This window comes from Octopus bimaculoides, chromosome 5 (assembly GCF_046866305.1).
Source record: "Octopus bimaculoides isolate indiv1 chromosome 5, ASM4686630v1, whole genome shotgun sequence".
NCBI lineage: Eukaryota > Metazoa > Mollusca > Cephalopoda > Octopoda > Octopodidae > Octopus > Octopus bimaculoides.
The window spans coordinates 93,915,031-93,927,250 of record NC_142932.1 but is presented as its reverse complement, the minus strand read 5'-3'; the positions used below and the strand labels follow the sequence as shown (position 1 = coordinate 93,927,250).

Genomic DNA, 12,220 nt, shown 5'->3' with positions numbered 1-12,220 from the left:
ATTCGGATATTGATAAAATGGTACAATCAACAACTTGCAGTGTAAATGAAATAAAACTAGCTTTTATTGCCAAATTAAAATAACTTAAAATAGGAAGATTCGAGCATTAGTAAAGAAAAGAAAATCACAAAGAACGGACACTAAAATATTCGGGATAAAAGCTTAAATTGGAGTAGGGTAAAACACTGCAGAAAATGCAACTAATTACTACTACAAAGGTGCAGTATGGATAGTAAACAGATAGAAGGCAGTAAATATTTCGGCAATCTTTCTTTACTGTTGTTGAGAGGAGGGATAAAGAAAGGATAATGATTTGTTTTGATTTAAGTTTTTGAAAATTGCTACTCGCTGACAAGCTCCACACAAACAGATTGTTACGACAAAGGACTGATAAATGACATACGACGGATAATCAAAAACCAAAACAATTTGTTGTATGTTCAGACGAAATTTGGAGGAAAAACAAAAGTTAAAAGAGGACAGTTGTAAAGTAAGGGATAACAAAAAGGCGTCAAAATATAATAAGAATTAGAAAAGACAAAAAGTATGCTTGGGGCGGGAGTGATTGTTTTAATATAAAAGCAGTTCATTATAAGAAATAATTAACAGAATTGGAATGAAGTAAAGCTGATGATGAACCAATTATACTTCTAATGAAACTATAAACCTACAATAAGACAACAAAACAAAACAGTGTTTGTGTGTTTGCGTGTGTTAAACAAAATTTTAACTTGAAAATTAAAACTTCGAAGTTGATTTGAACAATAAATGCTACATCTGGGTGTTGAAACATTTTTTACAAAAGAACACTTAGGGGATGTAAACATATTAAGAATATAAAGAATAAAGGGAAAACGAGAAGACAATGTAGCTATACACTTTAATTAAATACTACAGTATATAAAACTTGGATCTGTCAACGATACAGCTGGAATTACATAAATTATAAACAAAATATATACACTGCAGTAAAATATTCAAACTAAAACTTCCAGGACTTGTCATTCTATTAAAAAGAAGGCAACAACAATAGTGCACGACATATTGTCAATAGTGTCGCTCTTGTGTTAACACAACACAAACATGGGTAATCATATATATGGGATATCAAGCAATCAGAATACGTATAGAGTTAACAGGGAGGTATCTAGTAAAATCAAAGTAGAATTATGTTTGTGTATACGTACAGTGAAGGCGATGGATAGATGATGATTGGTGTACCCAGCAAGGAAATGCTAATTGTACAGCAAATTGTAGTCAATAAACAGATTTGTTATTAAATCTGAAGCCCCTGACCACGTGTGAAGTTCATTAATCACACCAGTTATGTGCCCTTAGTTTGTATTTCGTCCACTACGCAAATATAGTTTTCGGTTGTTAACAAAGGTGTTATTAAACTACTATTCTCGATGTAATTCTGGTCTCTTAATGATGTTAAACAATTATTAATGTAATTCTGGTCTCTCATTAATATTAAACTATTAATGTTATTCTTGTTTAAATCGGACAAAATGATTAGCAGCAATGTTCCTGGCTCTTTACGTTCTGAGTTCAAATTCGGGCAAGGACGACTTGACACTTCATCAGATAGGAAATGATAAAATAAGTAATGAAGAGTCGATATAAATGATTTTCCCCCTCCAAGAACATTGCTGGTCTTGTGCTTGTAGTAGAAATAACTTAATGTAATTCTAGTCTCTTATCATTTACTTGTTTTACTCATTGAATTGTGGCCATGTTGGGTCACTACCGTGAAGGTTTTAATCGGACAAATCGACTAAAGTACGCCTTTTAGAGAATTCTATCGGTCTACTTTGCTAGATTACAGGGACGTAAACAAACCAACACCGTTTGTCAAGCAGTGGTGGGGACAAACACAAAGACACATATAGACATGTTCCCTTGATGATCCATTGCAGTTAGGCATTAAAATGCACTCTAAACATTTGATGCTGTGTACCAAATAACTGTGACGATGAAACATATGTACAAACTATTCATTTTTGTATTTTTCCTAATTTTTCAATATATATGTGTGTGTATATATATATATATATATATATATATATATATATATATATATATGTAGTGAAACTACCTATCGCCATTAGATACAAAACTGCTATCGCCATTCTTCTCATTTAAATATAAACAAACGCGAACGTAGCGGAAAACGTTAACCTTGTCATCACGTGACTGATCATTATTTGAATCGGCAACTTCTTCGAACCGTTCCCGCCAGAACGCAAACTGACCAATCACAGCCCTTAATAAGGTCACGTGATAGTGTTTTTCTATCACTGTCTGGGAGCCCCCTTAACGCCTTAAATAGATCAACTCATACCCAGCAAATTCGTCTCGGTCCAGTTTCTCTTTGAGATCTGTTCCGTGTACCACACGACAGCAGCAGCAACAATCAGCCAGCGACCACTTCAACAGCTTTGTCCAGCCAACGATGACCACCGCCGTCGCCACATCAGCAACACGAGTCTACAACTACTATCCAGCATCAATCTCCACCAGCGTCAACACGACTTACTATGTACACCAAACTAAACCACCGCGGCACATCTCTCTCTCTTCGATTCTGTTAGGTGACTTAGCTTCACCACGATAATAAACAGACAAGAGATAAACGTCTGCGATAAACGTCTGTCCTCAAGGCCCTGGCATCGAAGCCAAAGCACAACTAGTGATCAGCTCTGCCACACTCAGCCTCCCCTCCTTTCACATACAGACTCATACTATTGGGTACACAAGAACTGGTATAAAAATGCTCACGTGTTATTGACTCTCTTTCTATCTGCTGTAATAACTCACATACACATACATGTATCACTCACATACATACTTTTCTTTGTACGACGGCCTGTCTTTGATTATGTTCTTATATGTCGCATTCACACTCACTCACAGACATACATCTTTAACGCCATAATAAATATCACTGTTATTCATCTTATACGGTTGTGGTCTTTCATTACTGGTCATCTATGTTATCGTAGCATAACATTATTTGTATATCATCATTGATATATTATTTTGTGTTCGACCGTGTGACACGTTTAAATAAAAGGAGTCCTCTGTTTTTCCATTCGTCACCATTTCTCCTTTTTGAGTTCGCACGGTCGTTCCTTACATATATATATATATATGTATATATATATATATATATATATATATATATATATATATATATATATATATATATATATATATATATTAGTTTATGTATATATTAATATTATCTCAGTTTAAAAAACCTTGACAATGTAAATATGTTAACAGCTACCATGGGTAGCAAAAATCACACAAAAAAAAAAACAGGATATCACACCCATTTTATAGGTAGAGATACCAAGTTAAAGTGATGCATTTTGAGTAGAAATGAATAATAACAATAAATGGAGCAAAACGCATATAAATAAAAGTTCCTTTAATTCCTACATATGTTTCAGAATATATGTGCACTCTACTCCTAAGAAGTAAGAGCTGCTGGAATTCCACATATATTCCTCGTCAGGGAACCAACATATAGAAGCAAGACAAATGCGAAATGATGAGGTATATATATATATATATATACATATATATGCATATATATATATATATATATATATATAATTTAGGTCTTAATAGACACAAGATGTGATCTATTTCTAGCGCATTAATTGTCCACGTTAGTGGTCGACGTTATTTTTTTAAATGTACCTTAATCCCCTGAGATTGCAGATAATATTTCTGAATCTCTTTGATTCTTTAGATGTGCTGGCCTCCTGATAATTAATCGATATTAATTAATATATGATTAATTAACAGATTTTATAATAATATTTTACCCATTACCCATGTTCTCATACTGAATATATACGACGCAGTAAATATTTTCTGCAGATATATTCCTGGAATTAGCGCGCCAAAACGAAGACTTTTGAATTTTACCATTAAGCTGTAATTAGCAGAACCATATGCACGTGCACCCATGGCAGTGGGCAACTCTGTATACGATTCTGATGATTGCGGTTACATTACAAATCAGGCTGAAGAGGAATAGACAAATGGTAAGAATTTGTTAAATCCGAAATCGGTTCCTGTTTAAGAATGCTTTTTCAGGTGATTTTAAATGTCTTACCCGCTCACGGTTTGGTATGCTGCTATGTTTCATGTTGAGAACAATCTAGGTCTTAATAGACACAAGATGTGATCTATTTCTAGCGCATTAATTGTCCACGTTAGTGGTCGACGTTATTTTTTAAAATGTACCTTAATCCCCTGAGATTGCAGATAATATTTCTGAATCTCTTTGATTCTTTAGATGTGCTGGCCTCCTGATAATTAATCGATATTAACTAATATATGATTAATTAACAGATTTTATAATAATATATATATATATAGATAGATAGATAGATAAAAACTTACTTAGAGAAGGATGCGTGGCATTCGATCATATAATAATATAAATAATATATAAATATATGTATATATCCATACATATATGTACATATCTACCTCTATATGTATACATACATGCATATATGGGTACAGGACATTGTGGTATGACGTCAGTGTCTGGGGAGACTGACTGGAAGGGCGAGTCGACCGGAAGGGGAAAAAGGGCAGAGGGAGCCTCGATCGGGATTCGTGCCCATTTCGAACGGGGTTGTGGTCAGGACAAGATGTGTTAAGCAACGGTCTAGGTTTGGGAGAGGCAGCTGCTATTCCTGGTGTACTTTGGGTCGGGGCAAGCTTCAAGGATTGGATACCGCAAGACAGACTCGCAGTCGACGAAAGGAAAACCGAGGTAAGGCGATTACATCTACTCGTACGCACACACCACAAGCTATTTCGGCCCCACGTGCAGAAATTCGCCGCGATGGCAGCCACCAAGATTAGGATCGCCAGCGATGTGATCAGGCCTTTTAATGGCGAAGGAGAATGTGATGGCTTGGATACGAAAAATTAGGCTCGTTGCCAAGCTGCAAGGAATAAGTGATGTGGCGAGTCTCATGGCTCTATACTTGGAAGGGAGTGCCCTGACCCTCTACCGAGAAATAGACGAGGAAGAAAGATTAAGTGCAGAGAACGTCGAACGGAGGTTGAGGGAAGCGTATACGGAGAGCGAGTACGCTGCCTTCGTAAAACTAGGAACGATTAGATGGGGGGGGGGGAGAACAGGTGGATGAGTACGCGGCGGAAGTGCGAAGACTGGCCACGCTGGCTGGGTTTACGGGAGAAGGCCTGGACAGAGCGGCGCAGCTGGCGTTTGTAAATGGATTCCCTGACGACGTAGGGATCCGATTGCAGCAGATGCCTGGCAGGAGAAAGATGGCACTCAGCGAGCTAGTAGCGCAAGCTCGTGTGTTGACACAGCACGTCGGACAGAAGCCGATAGCGATGGTGGCGACAGAGGCATGTTCCGACAGACGACAGCGTGAGGAAGCCTACCGAGCAACGACAGCAGCCGTTCTCGGGCCGGTGTTTCAAATGTCAGGGGCCGCACATGGCGAGGGAATGCGCCAAATCGGGGCCCGTCTGCTATCGATGCAGGAAGACTGGGCACATCGCCCGTGATTGCAACCAGGGAAACGACCGTGGGGAAGTTGCTGCCTCTCAAACTTTCCCCACAACCAAGTAGAGGCGCTTGTGGAGGCGCTGCCCGTGGTCGAAGTCGAGGTCAAAGGGAAGAAGTTCAAGGCCCTCATGGACACGGGTTGCACGACTACCCTCGTGACGCCAAGGGTGGCGAAGAAATGGGATGGGACGAGTAGCGTCCGGGCGGTCGACGGTAGAGAGATCCGTTGCAGGGGCAGCTCCAGTCTGGAGATAGCGTTACCGAGTGCGGCGCTGAGGCTACGGGTGATCGTGATCGACTATGTGATAGACAGGGTTGATGTCGTGTTGGGGATGGACGCCATCAACCGTCTTGGTGACATTAGGATTGCAGGAGATGAGGTCACGTTCGGAAGCGTGGGGACATCGTGTGCAGTGAATCGGGACCGCCAGGGAGAGCAGAGCCCCGTCGAGGACAGCGCCGCTTACACCATCGAAAACAAAGATTTTCAGGCGGCGTTTGATGGTCGGAGGTGGACGATAGAGTGGCGATGGAAGGACGAGCCCCCACTACTAAGGAACAGGGTGAGCTGCTGGAGGTAGAGAGATGGATCAAGGAAGGAGTCCTTGTCCCGTGGAAAGAGGAGGTGGTGAGTGGAGTGCTGCCTCTGATGGCAGTGGTGCAGCCGACGAAAGGAAAAGTCAGACCGGTGCTGGACTTTAGAGAACTGAACGACCATATATCGTGCCACACGGGAGGTGAGGCAACGGACCTTTGCGGTGAGATGTTACGTGTGTGGAGACAGTCGACCAAGGCAGTGACGATCGTCGACTTGAAGTCGGCATATTTGCAGCTCCGTGTGAGTGACAAGCTGTGGCGATACCAGCTGGTGCGGTACAAGGGCCGGACGTACTGTTTAACCAGGCTGGGTTTCGGGCTGAATTCCGCTCCGAAAATTATGGCGATGGTGCTCAAGTCCGTCCTAGGGAAAGAGGAGAGGATAAGGAAGGCCACCAGTTCCTACATCGATGACATTTTGGTTGACGAGACTGGTAGTGCCAGCCACCGAGGTAGTGAGACACCTGGAGAGGTTCGGTCTGATTGCGAAGCCACCTGAGTCGATGGTGGGGGGAGCTGCGCTGGGGCTGAAGCTACAAAAAGACAGATCGGGCAAGCTGGTGTTCCGGAGAGGAAACGAGATCCCAGAGCTGAGTTCCAGCGTCAGCAGGAGAGAGTTGTTCTCGGTTTGTGGAAAGTTGATCGGACACTATCCGATCGCTCGTTGGTTGCGCATTGCATGTAGTTACATCAAGAGACGAGCAGAGGGGGAGAGTTGGAGTGACAAGGTAGGAGAGGCGACGGTGGCGATGATGCAGGAAATCCTGGAGAGAACGAGAGCGGAAGACCCAGTTAGACGGAGTGCGGGATGGTTTGGTGTGATGCTAGCAGTATAGCGATAGGGGTTGTGTTGGAGATCGAAGGTGCTGAGGGGGAGGATGCGGCCTGGTTACGGAAAGCGGACGACTTCAACCACATCAATGTCGCCGAACTAGATGCGGTGCTGAAAGGGGTGAACTTGGCCCTGAGATGGGGACTGCGCTCGATCGAGATCCGGACGGATTCGGCCACTGTGGTCGGCTGGGTAGGAACAGTAATTACCAGCGAGAAGAGAGTCCGGATGAAAGGTGCCGCGGAGATGCTGGTGAAACGCTGCCTAGGAGTTCTGGGAGAGCTGATCGCCGAGTTCGGACTGAAGCTGAACGTGGTTTTCGTGCCTTCGGAAAGAAACAGGGCGGACGCACTGACCAGGGTGAAAAGGGCGTGGCTGGAGGAACCGGAGGAAGCAAGGAAAGGGATAGCGGCAGCATGTCGGCTGGGTGACTCTGAACTGAAGGAGCTACATGCTATGCACCACTTGGGGATGGATAGGACCCTGTATCTGGCGAAAATGGTTGATGCTGACGTCACTAGGAGAAACGTTAAGAAAGTGATCGCGAAATGTGACAGATGCCAGTCCATTGACCCCGCCCCGGGTGGGCATGAGCAGGGGAACCTCTCAGTAGAGTGCAACTGGAGGAGACTGGCTGTGGATGTGACGCACTACCGTCAGGAAATGTATCTCAGCATGGTTGACTGCGGGCCGGGCCAGCTGGCCATTTGGAGGGAGCTGAGGACAGGCATTGCCGATGAGATTGCCCACATTCTGAACGGGATATTCTTGGAGAGGGGTCCTGTAGAAGAACTGCTAATGGACAACGGGGTGGCGTTTCGTTCGGAAGCGTTGGAAGAGATGCTTGACCGGTGGAAGATGCGACGATTATTTAGAGCGGCGCATAGGCCGAGTGGCAACGGAATCGTTGAGAGGCACCATCGGACGATCAAGGCCATGGCTGAAAGGGGGCACATTTCACCCCCGGAAGCGGTCTACTGGTACAACATGTCTCCCCGATCCGGACAAGCAGAAGAGTCTGTGCCGCACAGAGCGGTGTTCAAATATGAATGGATGCATCCCAGTAAGACGCCGGAGTTCTGCGAGGAAGAGAAGGGATCTGCTGGCGTGAAAGTAGGGGAAGAAGTTTGGGTCAAGCCGCCGAAGGCACGCTGCACATCACAATGGGGCAGGGGAACAGTGACAGGGGTCAATTCCAGAAACAATGTATCTGTGGATGGAATGCCGCGTCACGTGCTGGATCTGCGCAGGATAGCCACTTCGTCGGATGAAGAGTGCGATGGAAACGAGCCACCTAGCTTGAGAAGATCTCGATGTGTAGGGCGCCCGCCCGGTTGGATGGCGGACTTCGAATTGGAGTAGGGGTGAACGTGATCTCTAAGATCAGGGTGGTGTGTGGTATGACGTCAGTGTCTGGGGAGGCTGACCGGAAGGGCGAATCGACCGGAAGGGGAAAAAAGGCAGAGGGAGCCTCGATCGGGATTCGTGCCCTTTTCGAACGGGGTTGTGGTCAGGACAAGACGTGTTAAGCAACGGTCTAGGTTTGGGCGAGGCAGCTGCTATTCCTGGTGTACTTTGGGTCGGGGCAAGCTTCAAGGATTGGATACCGCAAGACAGACTCGCAGTCGACGAAAGGAAGACCGAGGTAAGGCGATTACATCTACTCGTACGCACACACCACAGACATGACAAAAAAAACGTTAAACACAATGAGAAATGAAAACAGAAAACAAACTTTTTTTCGAACAATGAAAAAAACAGAGAAACAAGACATGCAACATAAAGAATATTTCCCTTCATCAGTTGTCCCTGTCCATCTACTCCGCATTTCGAAGGTAAGGACAATACGTGATTTCGTTGGAACAGTCCTTCCCGCAAAGCAAATTAAATAAAATTTGGAATTTATATATGTATATACAGTGGCTGGACAAAATAATGAAAACACCTATCATCATAATTTTGAAATATCTATAAAACCATCAAAAGCTTGTTTATTTTTATGATTTTTTATTTATTAATAGTGTTGCTTAATATGTTTTGTTAAAATTGCTGTTTCTTTTCAGATATCATCAGAAAAATGTAATTAAAATTCATTGAAATGATAGATCTATCGGACTTTCAAAAAGGTCAAATTGTTGGTGCTTGTATGGCAGGCGCAAGCATAACGAAAACAGCCAAAATGTTTGGTGTATCAAGAAGTACTGTCTCAAAAGTAATGACAGCCTTTGAGAAAGAGGAGAAAACCTCCTTGTTAAAACAAAACTCCGGAAGAAAACCAGAACTTTCAGATAGGGACCATCAGACTCTTACATGAACTGTAAGAAAGGATCACAAAGTACAGCTCCCAAAATTACTGCAGAGCTTAATGACCACCTTGAGAACCCAGTTTCCACAAAAACTGTTCGCCAGGAGCAGCAAAAAGCCAGATTTCATGAGAGGGCTGCAAACAGAAAACCACTACTTTCAAAAACAAACGTTGCAAAGCGTTTAGAGTAGAGTAAAAACCTACAGAATTGGTCCCTAGAGCAGTGGAAGCATATTATTTTCTTGGATGAGTCATCTTTTACCTTATTTCTGACCACCAGTCGAGTATATGTGGAGAGACAGCCAAAAGAAGCATTTGAGACAGCCAAAAGATGAATTTGATCCAGACTATTAAACATGGAGGAGGATCTGTGATAATCTGGTGGGGGTGCTATAACTTGGAAATCTGCTCGCCCAATGGTTTCCCTTCATGGTAGAATTAATAGTCAAGACTATTTAAGCATTTTATCTAATTAAATTCATCCTATGGTTGCAGAACTGTTTCTGGAGGGAAACGCAATCTTTCAGGGTGATAATGCACCAATTCACACGACTAAAGTTGTTCCTGAATGGCACAAGGAACATTCTAGTGAAGTTGAACATCTTATTTGGTCACGACAGTCCCCAGATCTCAATATTATTGAACATTTATGGTGCATTTTAGAAAAACAAGTAAGGAGTTGATATCCTCCACTATCATCACTATAAGAACTGGAGACTGTTTTAGCTGAAAAATGGACAATAATTCCTTTGGAAACAATTCAAACTTTGTATGAGTCCCTACCTCATAGAATTCAAGCTGTAACTACTGCCAAAGACAATCTTACACCATATCAAAATAAATTTGTTTGAAATTTAAGGTGTTTCCATTATGTTGTCCAAGCCCTGTATATGCTTATATATATATATATATATATATATATATATATATATATTCTTTTAAATTCAACTTACATTGAAAGTCAGCAAACAAAGTTTGCTTAAGAAGCGTTGAGATGTATTGAAAGATACAAATAAGGAAATAATTTTATTCTTAAATGCAGAATAATACGAATAATAGAGCATGAACAGGATAAACTATCTATATCTTCTTTTATTCTTTTACTTGTTTCAGTCATTTGATTACAGCCATGCTGGAGCACTGCTTTTAATTGAAGAAATTGACCCCAGGACTTATTCTTTATAAGCCTAGTACTTATTCTATCTGTCTATTTTGCTGAACTGCTAGGTTTATAGGGACGTAAACACACCAATGTCGGTTGTCAAGTGATGGTGGGAGACAAACACAGACGCACAAATACATATATACACACATATATATATATAGAGAGAGAGAGAGAAAGGGAAAAGTCATGGGTTCTAAATCTCATATATATAAAGTTAGATAAGGCATAAAGGTTTATGGAACTTTATTTATATAATGTACTGCTCTATAATTTAGAGTGTGCTTCTTTTTGGGATTTATGTTTTACCAAGTGGCTGTGTGGTAAAAAGGTTGCTTCCCAACCACATGGTTCCAATTTCAGTCCCACTGCATGGCACCCTGGGCAAGTGTCTTCTACTATAGCCTCGGGCCGACCAAAGCCTTGTGAGTGGATTTAGTAGACGGGAATTGAAAGATGTCCATCGTATATATACATACAGGGTGGCCCAGAAGTAGGTTTACAGTTATCACATAGGCACTTTAAATTTCTTTTAAAATATTTTATTACATTTAAATTTCTATCTTACAAACTGAAAAGAGAGCTTGACAAAATCAACTAAATTAGCATAGAATAATGGTTTCATATTTTTTTATAATTAAGATCCAAACTGTTAATATATGAATGCAAAAGAGATAGTTGAATAACTGTAAACTTACTTTTAGGCCACCCTGTATATATATGTATGTATTTGTGTGCCAGTGTTTGTCCTCCCACTATTGCTTGACAACTGATGTTGGTGTGTTTACGTCCCCATAACTTAGCAGTTTGGCAAAAGAGACTGATAGAATAAACTCTAGGCTTAGAAAGAATGAGTCCTGGGGTCGATTTGTTTGACTAAAGGTGGTGCTCCAACATGGCCACAGTCAAATGACTGAAACAAGTAAAAGAATAAAAGTATATATATATATATATATATATATATATATATATATATATATATATATATATGAAAATCAAATTTTTAAATATAAAAAATGGAGGTGGAAATAGCACAGAAGTAAGTCTAAAACATTTCAATTTGAGAAAGAACTTAACAAAGAATTATATAAAGAAAATATTATTGGTTTCGATGTATATCATCTTTTTAAATATCAGTAAAAATTCATAGAAATTTGAAGTACAAACAGTTTTGTCTTCTGTCTGGGGGTCAAGACATATTCTTGACTCCCAGACAGAAGAGGAGAGCCTGCCAAATGTTGATCCAGTAGAGGGACCAGCTATCCGAATAAACAACACCCTGGTGGATAAAGCAATCAAGGGTATGATGCCAGGAAATGCCCCGGCCCATTAGGAATCACTGCTGAGATGCTTAAAACATCTGGTGGTGTGGGCTATGGCCTAGTCACCTGCATTGTAAACCAGGGAGTTCATGATGGAGTCATACCCAATGACTGGTGTAGCAGCACCATAGTCAACTCCTACAAAGGTAAAGGTGATGCTTTAGATAGAAATAACTACAGGGGTATCAAACTGCTGGATCAGGTGATGAAGGTCACAGAGAGGGTCATAGCCCAACTAATTAGGAGAGAGTCTGCTTAGATGAGATGCAGTTTGGTTTTGTGCCAGGTAGAAGCACCACTGATACTATATTCCTGGTGTGGCAACTGCAGGAGAAATACCTAGCCAAAGATAAACCCTTATATTTGGCTTTTGAGAACTTGGAGAGAGCCTTTGACTGGGGAAACTGGGGATTGACAAATAGTTGAT

At 41.6% G+C, this 12,220-nt stretch overlaps 1 protein-coding gene across 11 annotated transcripts in view; it reads right to left on the bottom strand.

Moving 5' to 3' along the window:
* LOC106876238 (uncharacterized) overlaps positions 1-12,220 on the bottom strand; it is a 55,782-nt gene that overhangs the window by 31,444 nt on the left and 12,118 nt on the right. For 3 of the 11 annotated variants that reach the window (XM_089352656.1, XM_089352650.1, XM_089352649.1), the window contains exon 1: positions 1,188-1,319. The exons of 3 other annotated variants lie outside the window; for them this stretch is intronic. The gene's annotated coding sequence lies outside the window, so the exon portion shown is untranslated. Of the gene's footprint in view, positions 1-1,187; positions 1,581-12,220 lie in introns of those variants that run through there. 5 more of the 11 variants (XM_089352653.1, XM_089352652.1, XM_014924719.3 and 2 more) reach the window with 4 other exon arrangements.